The sequence below is a fragment of the Ceratotherium simum genome, chromosome 4 (genome assembly GCF_057802395.1).
Source record: "Ceratotherium simum simum isolate JZ-2026a chromosome 4, ASM5780239v1, whole genome shotgun sequence".
Taxonomy (NCBI): domain Eukaryota; kingdom Metazoa; phylum Chordata; class Mammalia; order Perissodactyla; family Rhinocerotidae; genus Ceratotherium; species Ceratotherium simum.
This window is the reverse complement of record NC_141903.1, coordinates 38,454,692-38,468,296: the sequence shown is the minus strand read 5'-3', so window position 1 is coordinate 38,468,296 and position 13,605 is coordinate 38,454,692. Positions and strand designations below refer to the sequence as shown.

At 44.7% G+C, this 13,605-nt stretch overlaps 1 protein-coding gene across 1 annotated transcript in view; it reads right to left on the bottom strand.

Moving 5' to 3' along the window:
* Window positions 1-13,605, bottom strand: part of SPOCK1 (SPARC (osteonectin), cwcv and kazal like domains proteoglycan 1) — a 486,635-nt gene that overhangs the window by 201,882 nt on the left and 271,148 nt on the right. The window lies entirely within an intron of this gene.

The following is a 13,605-nucleotide window of genomic DNA, read 5'->3' as shown; positions in this document are numbered from 1 at the left end:
CCTGCCTTATTTTTTCTCTGGCACTTACACTAACAGACTCTAGATTTTACTTATTTCGCTTCACTGCTCACTGTCTCCCTCACCAGAAACTAAGCTCCACGAAGGCAGGGAGTTTTGTCTGTTTACCACCGTATCTATAGTTACATTATGTGTTTGGCACATAACACGTGAGTAGCTACTCACTGAATGAATGGATGCATAGATGGATGGCTAGACAAATCCCTCTTTTATAAACAAGGAAGCAGAGGCTTCGAGTAAAGTTGGAAACTCTCTCTAGGGTGGACTTTGAACCCAGAACTCATTCCGTAGGGAGACCTCTGTTGATAACACTGTTAATATGAACTGAGGGGTTGAGATGGTGACACTGTGAATAGCCAGTTGTCCACTGACATCTTTAGAATGTAGTTTTCTTGGACAAAAACAAAAAGGAACAATATAGACATCAAGGCAACTGTCCCCTTGAGTTGGCCCAGGAAAGGAAAAAGGCATCAGCAAGACAATGCCCGTCACTGAGTGAGACAGTGCGTGAAGGATCTGATTGACAGAGAGGAGAGGAATTAATTCATCAGAACAAGAGAGACCAGAAGGGCTGGACCAGCAGAGAAACATGATGCACATGCAGGGGCCCCACGGATGGAACGGTGATTACAAAAAAAACAGTCTTAATAAGATTACAGCTAAAAATGAATCTGCTACAAAAGTCTGGAACGATGTTAGGATTTTAATAAGCATCCCCCAAAGAGCATTCAGTCAATTTCACAAATGCACGTTCTCATCACTTAATTCTAAGGGGGGAGGAAGACTGCTCCACCTAGCTGTTTCTAAATTAATAATGTGCTTCATTCCTGTTATGCTTCAGAAACAAAGGCACTGTAATATTTCAAGCTGTTTTGGGGAGAATTTTAATATTCTCCCTGCTAATATAAACAGAACCTTATTAACAAAGTCCCAGAGATGCCACATTTGGGAGGAAATCCAGGCCCTGGTGCCAATTCCAATGCTAACATTTGAAAAATACCTCACGTGCACACTTCATTTGAACAAGTAAGGCAACATAAGCTCTCCCCTAGAAAAAAGAAAGAAAAAAAAAAAGGTAATTCTATACTCCAATGAGAAAGGCTACTTAATCCCAGTTCAAAGACTACAATGAATGGTACACACTGTCTCTTTTTCTTCATTATTTTCATAACATCAACTCTCCCTCAGCTCCAAGGAATGTGTACTATAAATATAGCTAGTTCCGTTCCACAGAGGGGAAAATAAAAAGAGGAAACTCAAGTGACTTACATATAGATTAGAATTGCATCACAGCAGGCCACACAACTCTCAGCTCAACTGAGGACCAGATGTGGCTCCCATGCCTTGGCTCCCTGCCCAGTAGCTCCACAGTCTGTGCCTGAACACTCTATTGCACAGGGATGCTCAGGCTTCAAGGCACAATATGCTGCCAATCCTCTGATCAGAACATGGCTCTGCGTCATTGGATGCAATCATTTTCAAATAATCCTGATCTTGTTCTTATGACTCAGCCTCTAATGACAGCCCAGACTCTTGTAGCTGCAGCAAATCCTCACGCCTTCCAATCCCAACAGAGGAAAAGTAATAGAATGGTGAAAAGAAGAAAGTGAAAAAAAGAAAGGAGTCGTGGGGGAAGGTATGGCTGTCCACTTGTTCATAATCTGGACAAAACTCCTGTCGTGAAAATTCTGCTAATATACATTTAATTTTTTTAAAAAATGTTCCTCTTGTATTGGAAATAAAAGGGAAAACTGGAAGGCGTCATACAATATGACAAACCAGGGAAGCCAGACTAAAAGCTCAGGACAAGCTGGCATTTGGCTCCACTTGAGACTTGATTTTACGCATCCTGATATAGATAGACGCAAGAATACACATATACAAACGCACATGACACATCAATACTTGGTGTTTCCAGCAAATAGGAATGCCTCCAGGAGAAGCAATGAGTAAAAATTGTGATGAACAGCAGTTAGAGGCTTGAGTTAAAAAATCATTTCCTCTATTTGTAAATGAGTTGGATGTTCACAGGCTGAGATGGCTCCTTCATTTGAGGAGCTCAGATTCTGGAAAGGAAAATAACAGCAAAGCATTCTTTTCCTAGAATTAAAAATCAGGTCACTGTAAACTCAAAAATAACTTTGTAAAGCCTAAGGATGGGAATAGAAGAATTATTCTATAAATAACCACTAACATCCATATTCATCGCAAGCCTTTGAAACTGGCTGGACAAATAGTTTCAGAAAAGCGGCAGCTGATCTGAGCACGCTGCTTGAAGAACGTCATCCATATTCACGTCCTGGATGCGCTCTAATCAACAAATCAAAGCCCTCGACTAATTAAATGCTGATTGCTTGTTGCACAGGGTGAAAGTCAACCATCTTAGCCAAGGTTTGAGTTATTCTAAGAAATGAAGGTAGTTAAGCTTTTTCAAGCCATTTTATGCCTAATGAGTACATTACCCTTAATGAAACTTCATTTAGGCTAATGATAACCTTGGTTTAACAAATAACTAACTGATGACATTCTGCCTTTTAATGCCCTAAATTTAGTAACTGACACTGTGGACATGGCTGACAAACTTTGAACACTTTTCTGGACTCGGCTATTGACAGTCAAAGGATGATCTGATGTCCCCACCCCAAAATGACTGCCCAGCCTCATGATGGAGGGAAAATGGTGCTTGACCTAGTACCTTCAACGATCAGGCTCATGAGAGCTTCAGCATCACCGTGCATTTGGAATGAGAGCATTCCCCAAAATCAAGGCAGCAAGGCTACAGGCAAGGCTGCCTTAAGTTTCTCAAGGCAGCAAGAAACTTAACTCTCTTAAAGTAAAAAGGGGAAGGAGTGGATTCCAGGCCTGAGCATCTTATCATTGCCTCCCTAGGGAAGTCCCAGGAGCTGCTTCTAATTACTGATGTTCGGTACCTGATTTCCTTATCATTACTGCTATTTACCCTTTTTTCTTAGGATAGCATTACCATGTTTACCTGAAGAGTAATACACGCTTTAGCTAAATGAGAAAATCATTCTGTCTCTCTAATCCTTAAGAATTTCACATATGATGCTGCTTAAATGAATTTAAAGTATCCTAGCAAGTCATCAACAAAAATTATTGAGTCTACCTGGCTTCCAACTTTTTGATTTATAGGATGCTTCCTAACGGTGCACGTGGAAACAAGAAACTACTTAGATCAGAAGGACTGTCACTCTTACATAATAGTCTCTCCTTCATTAATTAATCAGGCTGATTGGAGGGACATTATGGAAAATCCCTCTTAAGTAATATGGATTAACGACATGCTGTCACTTCCAAAGGGAGGGGGAAAGAAGAATTCTTCTGAAACACAGAATGCTGACAATATGTGGGATAACTCTGGCTAGTGGGTAAGAGCTTAGGCTCTGAATTCTGACAGATCTGGACTGCAATCCCATACTATGCATTTGGGCTGGTTAATTAATCACCTCAAGCCTTGGTTTGCTCCTCTGTAAAATGGAAATCATTACCCCTAACTCCTGGTTTGTGACAAGGCGTCAATTAATATCATGCCTACAAAGTCTTCAGCACTGGCTTGATAAACATTAGATGCTAATATTATTTTTAATTTTATTCTTATTATTAGTAATGTCCAGACAGCAGCACAACAGTTTTCAAAAGAGCAGAGGTTTTCGTAAACTTGATTGAATAAAATCTAAAGACCTGCGTGCATCCCCACACTGTGTCTGGGAGGAAGCAGGATCCTGCCAGAAATGGCTCAGCTCCGATGGGGAAGCAAGGCAGCTGATGGACAAAAGGGAGACATATCATTTGGTTTCCCCGAGTCATCAATAAATAGCACCATCCCCCACCTCATGGTCATGTTAGAAGTCTAGAAGCCATCCTTAATTTCACCTCTTTTCTCTCACCCTCTTGTTCAACTCATCACATTGTACCATAGATTCTACCTTTAAAACAGATCCCAGGGGCTGGCCCCGTGGCTTAGCGGTTAAGTGCGCGTGCGCTCAGCTACTGGCGGCCGGGGTTCGAATCCTGGGCACGCACCGACGCACTGCTTCTCTGGCCATGCTGAGGCCGCGTCCCACATACAGCAACTAGAAGGATGTGCAACTATGACATACAACTATCTACTGGGGCTTTGGGGAACAAAAAGGAGGAGGATTGGCAATAGATGTTAGCTCAGAGCCGGTCTTCCTCAGCAAAAAAAAGAGGAGGATTAGCATGGATGTTAGCTCAGGGCTGATCTTCCTCACAAAAAAAACAAAAAACAAAAAAACAGATCCCAAATTCCCCACTCCTCTCCATGTGCACCTCTGGCACTCTATCCCAGGCCATCCTCTATCCCCACACCTGTAATATTGCATCTAGTCCCCACCTCTTATCTTCTGTCACCGCCTAGCCCCACCAAACCCAGTCTCCACCCAACCGTCAGACTCGTCTGCTTACAACCCTGTAATGGCTCCCTACTGCCTTTGGAGTCAAGTCCAAATTCCAAACACGCCTCTGCCGTCCCCTGCAATCTCACATCCTACCACTGTCCCTTCACTCAGTACACTGCAGGAGCACCGCCTCTGTTCCTCAAACATACTCAGCTTGTTCCCACCCCTGGGCCTGTGCACAGGTTGTTTCCTCTGCATGACAGGGGACTCCCTCGCCATTTGCTTGGCTGGCTCCCTCCTTGTCATCAAGATACAGCTGAAACATTTCCTCCTAACAAATGGGAATCCCAACGACTGCAAAGAAGATGATTCACTCCCTGTCACAGAACCCCATTTGTTTCTTTACAACAGTTTTCTCCATGTTAATGCCACTTCTGCTTGTTTACCTGCACATCTCCTCTAGACTTCAGGCTTCATGCGAGCAGCTGGGGCCCCTCTTCCATTCACTGCCGGGCTGCAGCACAGTATTTGGCACATAGTAGTAACTTGGTAACAAATTATTCTAGTGTTGTCATGGGGAAACGTAAGATTTGGACTTTATTCTGCCTGGTTTCAGAGTAAAGATAAAACTCTTATGAGTGGAAGTTAGGAGGCAGCCAACACATCTCAGTGAAAGGAAGGCATCTTTGTCTCAAAAGAGCTGCCTGCCCTGTGAGTAGAGTGTCCCAGCCCTGAGAGTGTTCAAGCAGGGACCAGGCAACGGTTTGCAGGAAATGACTCATTGGACTGCTCAACCTGGCAGGTGGCTTCCACCTCTATGACTCTAGGAGATGAGAAAGCTCAGCAATGGAGCAGCCAAGGCAGTGGCAGGAAAGGAGAGGGCAGGACTATATACTTGGGATCCAGCACCTCTCCCAGCTGTGGCTGTGATGGCTAATGTCCCAGTGTCCTCAGATCCTGAGACATAGCTTCCTCTTCAGTCTTAGAGAAGATGCACAACCAAGTCACAGCTACTGCTGAAGGCAAAACAACTCTTCTCAGTTGCTCAGCAAACAGACTGATACAATCCCTGTGCCAGGCTAGCCAGGCTAGTCTCTGCAAAGGAAAACAGTTAAGTAAGAGAAAAAAGGAACAAGTAACTAAGCTTTACAGGGCACTTACAAGTGCCTGGTACCGTTCTAGCACTCTATACACGGTAACTCATCTAGTCCTCCACAGAGCCCTATGAGAGAAGCACTACCACTGCCACCACCGGATGGATGAGAATGTTAAGATGCCAAGAGAGGTCAAGGCACAACGCCCAGGCCAGACATTCTACAAGTGGCAAAGCGGTGATGAGGACCCAGGCAGGCAGACCAGAAAATACATTTGTAACCTTAACACCATCCTGTAGCACAGGAACTGGAAAGGCAAGATTCAATGTATATCATCATTTCAACTCCTCTAGAAGAACTATTGGTGGTATTCAAAACCCACTGAACATCCTCGTTAAGGCTGCCAGACTGGGCTGGATTCCAAGAAGCCAGTAAGAACCTCTAAGTCAGAGCACGCTGAAGGCTGACTTCAAAGAATGGGTTCCCGAGAATGCAAACACAAAGCTGTAGCATGGCCTGAGAACTGTGGTCAAGCCCTGGCAGCTTCTCGCACCAAGGTGCACCGGCCTTCCAGGTGGCCTACGCTGTGCTCACCTGCGCATCCGCACAAGTGCTTCCAAACAGCATGGGCCTGCCAAACACACCAAAAAAAGATGTGTCAAGAGTCCCTGCCATCTGGCAAAGCCAAACAAGGGGAGATTATTCAAGAGAGGCACACAGAAGAGTGGGAGAGGCCCTGGCGGGTGGCCGCTCGGTTGAATTCCTGGCCCAGCTATTTACCAGCCAGGCACATGAGATGAGTGACTTGCCCTTCTGGGCCTCTGTTCCCTCACCTGTAGTCCCCAACTGCTTCTTAGGGCTGTTACGAGATATAAGTTAATACACATATTTAGGAAATGCTAATATAATCCTACAAATTAAAATTGCTTTTAATACATTACAACCAGCATAATTAATATAAGCAGGAGAAACTTCACATAAACATCATCATAGCTGACATTTATTAAGCATTAACTACGTGCCAGGCAACATCTCATACAATATACTGGGTCATTTTATTTAATTCTCAAATGTCACACAAAAATAGGACAATTAACCCCATTTCACAAGTGAGGAAACTGAGAACCACAGATTAAGGAACTTGCCAAAGGGACACGATGCCTAATAAGTGTCAGAGCCCAGACACAAACCCAGCCGGGTGACAGCAGAGGCCACGTGCTACACCACGGCCTCACCAGCCGGTCTGGATTGTGAGAGTACAGCATGTTGCTCCTGAACATGTGCATTTTTTATAAGTAGAGTCCTTTGTCCTAAGTGACACAGATTTCCTCAGATCCAGTCTCAGGTCTCTGGAATCTCCTCTTGCCCAGGGTCTCTGGTATCCAGCTTGGGGACTCTGAGGGGCCTGTCAGCAAGTCCCTTCCACACCTGTCACAGGCCAGCACAGCTGTCCTTCTGCCTGGGTCACTGACATCCCGCACTCCCCATGAAGGGCACCTGCAGGCCTGGAGCAGGCCCACCAGCAGACAGCCTCTCCAATGGGGGCTATTCTAAGTTGAAACCAAAACACCAGCAGGAACATTATCTTGAGTTATTACTGTGTATAAGAAATGGTGAATAAATGATTTACAGATGCACATATATTTCCTTCATGATCTTTTCAATCAAACTTTTTTTTTTTTTTTGTGAGGAAGATCAGCCCTGAGCTAACATCCGATGCCAACCCTCCTCTTTTTTGCTGAGGAACATTGGCCCTGGGCTAATATCCGTGCCCATCTTCCTCCACTTTATATGGGATGCCACCACAGCATGGCTTGAGAAGCGGTGCATTGGTGCATGCCCGGGATCCGAACCTACAAACCCTCGGCCGCCAAAGCAGAGCGCACACACTTATGCGCTACGCCACCGGGCCAGCCCCACAATCAAACTTGTTTTAACTGTCAGCAAAGAGGTATAGGCTTTGGCTGCAGCACTTCATTGGAACCAGCCCTGGGTTTGCACTGGCTTTACCTCCAGGTTACTACAGGTCACCTGGGTTCCCTACTCGCCTGGTGTGAGATGGTAGGTGGGGGCACCACCAGGGGCCGAGTAGGGACAGCCTGCAGCAGGAGCAGAGACAGTGGAGGAGGTGGCTACCCTGCACTGTGACTTACTGACAAAGGAAAAGGGTCAAGAATGAACATTTTCTGAGCACATGAGATGTGCCGTGCCCTTCGCTAGACGCTTCCTGGGGTTGTCTGAGGGTTAGAGATGACACGTGTGAAGGGCTCTGCACCAGGCCTGCTCAGCACACGCTCCATAAATGCTGATGGTGCTGTCTGTGATTTACGGTTGTGATTATTCTTTTTAATTATTATCATACCCTATGAATCCAAAATCCTACATGGTTTAAAATCAGAGCACAGCTTATTCATTTAACTTTAAAAAAATGAATTCCATCCTTTAATGTCTCTGAAAAGCATTTTAAAAGGATGTAAACATACAGTTCCCGGAAACATTGATCAAAATCTCTTCCTCTCCCATTCGTTCCCCTCACACCCCCCAGAAGAATCTGCTGCACTACTTGTATTCCTCAAAAAAATCCCTCATCCGCTCCCAAACTAAACGTCTTTTTTTCTTTGCCCTTAATTATTTTGACTGAGTTGGCCTCTCTCCCAACCAGAAAAAACATTTTTTGCCCTATTTACAAGGAAGGAGGAAAGAAAAATTGAGTTTGGCAATTACAGGATTCTCTTTGCTGGCTGGCAGAGCAGGGCACTCTATGGACATGCCCATATTAAAAATTTTGTCCTGTCTTGGTGTCATTAGTAAGGACAACCATGTGAACTTGGGGATATTGTCCCCACTTTTATAGATGAGGAGATAAAATCTAAGAGGGGTTAAGAAAACTGCCCAGGCCACATACTCATAGATGGGAGAGACTCTGAGCTTTTCATGACTCCATTCTGCTTCCCTGAAAAGAGGCTGTGCCATCCAAAATACCTTTTATATATCTGAAATAAAACTACACAGAACTCCATTTGTGGAGTAGAGGAAGGAACATAGGATGTGGAGGCAGCCAGAGTGGGAAGCCCACTTCACTCCTTCCTGATGGGGCGAGCATCCATCAGCTAGTTCTCCGACCCCGTCCACCTGCATTTCCTCATTCACAAACCTAGGATAATAATACTTGATTCATAGGGTTGTTGTGAGAATTTAAACAGCACACTCAATAAATATTGTTTCCTCCCTTCAATCTGATGAGTTACCTTAAAAAAAAAAAAATTCTATTCATAGTCTCCTTAATGTGGCAGCAACAACTTTTTCTCCCTTTCAATATCAAATCCCACACCATGGTAAGAATTACTCACAAAGAGTGTTTACTATTTCCTATTTCCAAAATTTATTTTCCATTATGCAACTCAAAGCTATTAAGGCTGCCAAAGCCCTAAATAACCAGGCCACATCAGAGCCAGCACTGCATGACCTGCACGCTATAAATGAATTGCTTCTAAACGTAAGTAGATAGGGAGGTACTTTGATTTTGCTCCGATATGACTCAAACTGGTAGAAACACTGTAAATATCCTCCCCAAAGTTGGAAGCAGGCAACATTACCATTGGCAGCAAATGTGAAACCATTTTCATAATAATTTGTTGAGCCAAGAACCACAAGAGTGGCTTGTGTGACAGATGAGAAGGCACTGGGCTTGATTCAATCAGACTAACCACATATTGCTTGACTGTACTTTGCTTCCATTATGGGCCCCCTGAGAATTCAGTCCCAGTGTCAGTGAAATCAGATACAAAACAAGAACCCAACCCTCCAGCCTGAGAATGGCCAGGAAAGTTATGTTCTATTAGAAGGTGGAGAATTGATTCCTACAGTCAACTAGCATATAGTTACTGGGATAAAGTTTTAAAAGATACGTATAAACACTTTGCACACAAATATAAAACCACAAGAAATGCAAGGAAATATAAACTTTTCCAAACTCTAAATGTAATAAATCTATATTTTATGTTCTTGGACATTGAGACTTAAGCACTTTTAGTGCTTTCAATGTTCCACTGTAGCCTTTTCAAACTTGTGTATTTGCCAACACAACTAGATTCGATATTGATTTTTTGTTACAAAGCCAGGAACTGAAAGAGCTTGGGACCAAATATATGATCCAGGGTAGCCAATTTTTCTCCATGCATTTCCAATTCTACAGAATTTTAGGGTGACACTTTTGCCCTGTTATGTATAGGACAATTGAGCAAAGTGATGGGGGAGGTCAGTCATATAACATCAGTTAAGTGAGTTTCAATTTCATTCCATGTTCTGTGAATTTCCTTTCTTCTTTCACACGTAGACACATGCACATGTGCACGCACACACACACCCCCCCATACAACAGGCAAAATAAATTTAGCCAGGTTTTATATGACTTCATCTCAAAGCAATACTGAAAATGGGATGATCTAAAGAGGCAGAGAGCTCCCAGCTTTCTTTTTACTTCCCAGGCTAGAACCGAGTAAACTCTTTAACTAGGGACCCTTGAAACAGTATCACATCTTCGACTTTGGAGAATTAAGACTGAACCACGTGCACTTGTTTCTGAAATGCTTTCAAACGATCGGTTTTGTTTAAGAATCATGTCATTATATTCTTTGTGTGTGTGTGTGTGTGTGTGTGTGTGTGTGAGGAAGATCGGCCCTGAACTAACATCTGCCAATCCTCCTCTTTTTGCTGAGGAAGACTGGCCCTGGACTAACATCTGTGCCCATCTTCCTCCACTTTATATGGGATGCCGCCACAGCATGGCTTGACAAGCGGTGCGTTGGTGCGCAACCGGGATCCAAACCAGCCCCACAGCGGAGTGTGCGCACTTAACCGCTTGCGCCACCAGGCCGGCCCCCATGTCATTATATTCTTAAAAGCCTCCTAGCAACTCTGTCTATTAACTCAGCGAGGTACAGGAGAGAACACAGAATAAAAGACATAGTTAAGAGACAGGTTGGGACCAGGGGGCATCTGGAGATGTAAATAAGCCTTTACCCAATAAGTCACCATGGTGAGTGAGGCCCAGAGCTGTCATGTTCTAGATAAGCCAACCACCAGGCCAGGCATGCAGGAGCGGCTGGGGTAGAGGAAACGTTGGCCCAGGGTCCCATGTTACAGCTTTCATCTTCTAACTGTCTCATTTCTATTCCCCCCATCCTGTGTTATGCCAGTTAGGGGAGAGAGACATCTAGACCCAGAACTGCCAGTAAGCCTGGCCTGCATGATATGACTGGAGTCTGTGGGCTTACTTCTAAATTCCACATTCCCCTTAGTCTCATAGGTTCTCCACATGACTATACTGACATTAACACTACCAACAGCCCCTTAGTGGTCTGTCCACAAGCCAGTTAGCTACGATTCTCGCCAACGAGCCAAGGCAACATGGAAGCACAGTTCTCCTCACACTCCACAGCCAGAACATCAGCAGCAGGGAGACGAGCTCTCAGCCCTATGCACACCCGATGCTCATAGAGAAAGCAGACCAAGCATGAGAGCTCTGGAAGAGACCTTCCCAGCCCCCACTTTAGTGCTATGTCTTTAAAGATGAGGAAACTGAGGCCCAGAGAGGTCAGGAACTACAGCCTCACACTTGAGCTCCCGTTGCCCTGGGTCACCTTTTAGCAAAAGAGTTAGAAGCAAGATCTTCAAAGTTAAACATCTCAGATTGCCACCTCAGGTACCCCTTAGCTGTGTGACCTTGAGCAAGTCACTAAGCATCTGAGGTTCAGATCCCACAGTGTAAACTGAGAGGACTAACGGCACCTACCTCAATACGGGTGTTGCTAAGAATCAGTGATGATTCCTAGAAAGCGTTTAGCACGGTGCCTGGCATACAGTAAGTATGCAACACACTGTAGCTAACATAATGATGATGATGTCATTTCTTAGCATCCCTTTGAACCACAATCCTTTCAGGACTGATTTTCTTCACTCAACACATGTATACTGAACATACTCCTTTGCCAGGCACTGTGGATGCAGCAGTGGCAGATCAGGCAGCAGGAATCCCTCATCAACGTTGGCCTGAATCGCTTGTGCGGTGCCTGGTTAACAATCTCATCTCGGTCAGGTGAGGACACCATGTGGTTACCTATTTAGTCCATGACTGACCTAGAAGCCCTGGGCCAGAGGCAAGAAGTCTTAGCCCTTTTGGGCTGTATTTCCAAAATTTTCTGAATTTCTACTTTCTGTGTTGCCAGATTTGCCTCCCCTGCAGCTGAGCTTCCCAGCAGCAGAGAAGGTCAGAGGCTCAGCTCTTTGCACACGGATAACAGCTCCAGGTGGTGGTTGAACCAAGGATGCTGTGTTCTCTGTTGAAGGACGAAAGGGCAGAGATGGGGAGGGAGGCAGCCACAGCCCCGGGCTCCACCTCTGAGCTCCCAGACTCTAGCTGCTGCCCTTGGTCAGGGAGGCGAGAGCTGAGCCAGGTCTGGGGAAGTTAAGGCAACAAGCCCTGGTTTCAATGCACTGCAGAGGCCTCTGCACCTCACTAAGGGTCCTTCCGGAAAGCCAGAGCCAGCTAACGCAGCAGACAGAGAGCACAAAAGGTGCAAGTCTGAGGCACACAGTCATGGTTTCACTCTTGACGACAGGGAAGAGTGGAGAGGCAAAGCAAATCCATCAACACCATCACCATCGTGGTGAGAACTAACCCTTACTGAGCCCTTGATATTTGGGCTGCATGTGTTAATTATGACTGTCCCCATTTTACTCACGAGGACACTGCGGCATAGCAAGGATAAGTAACTAACCCAAGGTCACACAAGTAAGCCACAGGAACAGGCTTCACACTCAGGTCGTCTCATAGCTTCTCCACATGACTATACTGACATCAACACTACCAACAGCTCATATTCACAGCCTTACAAGTCAAGCTCTGTGCAGAGCGATTACATTCTCTCATTGCATCTCCATCAAACCTCTATCAAGTAGGTGCTATTTCTCATTTTACAGAAGAGGAAACTAAAGCTCAAGTTATGTCACACAAGTGGGTGACAGGCTGGCATCTGACTCTAAACCCTGAGTTCCTAAGCACGGTGCTCAGGAGGGGACTGGATCAGGAATCAGGAAACCTGGTTCTGCTTTCACTTCGCCGCTCATTGACCACATGTCCTTAGCTAAGTCAGTAGTCTTGATGGGCCCCTGTTTCCCCATCTGTGAAATGGGGTAGCAGTGCCCGCTTCCTGGAGTTCCAGCAAGGCTCCCATGGAAGGGTGTGTCACACACACCTGGGAGAGCGGTTATTACTGTGATGATAATGACCTCCTCCTGCCTGAGGTTGCTGCCGGATACAGCGGGGTCCCAAACCCAAATATTGTCCAGATGCTATCATTTTAATTCATTCTATTGCTAAAGCAAGAACAGTATCAACAGAATATGTTGCAAAAAAAAAAAGCCACATATTTAATGTGCATTGTTCATGTCTATATTCAATTTATACCAGCACTAAGAAACTTAGACCAAAGAAAACTGCTACCAAAAGTCTTTAAGGGCAAGGAGCTTTGTCACCAGGTACACACATACTCCAATACTTAGCATAGCATCTAGCCCAGGATCTCTCACATAATAGGAGCACAAATATTTCTAAATAATAATAAATAGTTAACAAATTATTATTTACTGCTATGAACCAGATGCTGTGTTATCTCAATTAATCTCCCCAATCTATGAAAGAGGAATTATTTTTATTCCTATTTTACAAACGAAAAACCTGAAGCTCAGAAAGGAGAAATAAGCTGGCCAAGGTCACAGACCTGGTAAGTAGTGGAGCCAGAATTTCAGCCCAAATCTGCCTCAATCAAATCCAGAGCCCTTCTACGGTGCCGCCACCTAAGTACAATCAGAACCATTCAGACGCCAGAAAGGTATGTTACTTTTAGAGGGCTAAATGTGCCCTCAAAGGGGCATTGGTTTCATTATTAATTCAGAAAGAAGAGATTATGTGTATTTAGTTCACCGTTATTTCCCTAGAGTCCAGCACACTTTTGGCATATTGCAATCGTTCAACAATAACAACAAAATGTTCAACGACTGATTGAATAAGCATTCATTGATAGCTGTGGTCTACACCCTCAACCCAATTAGGA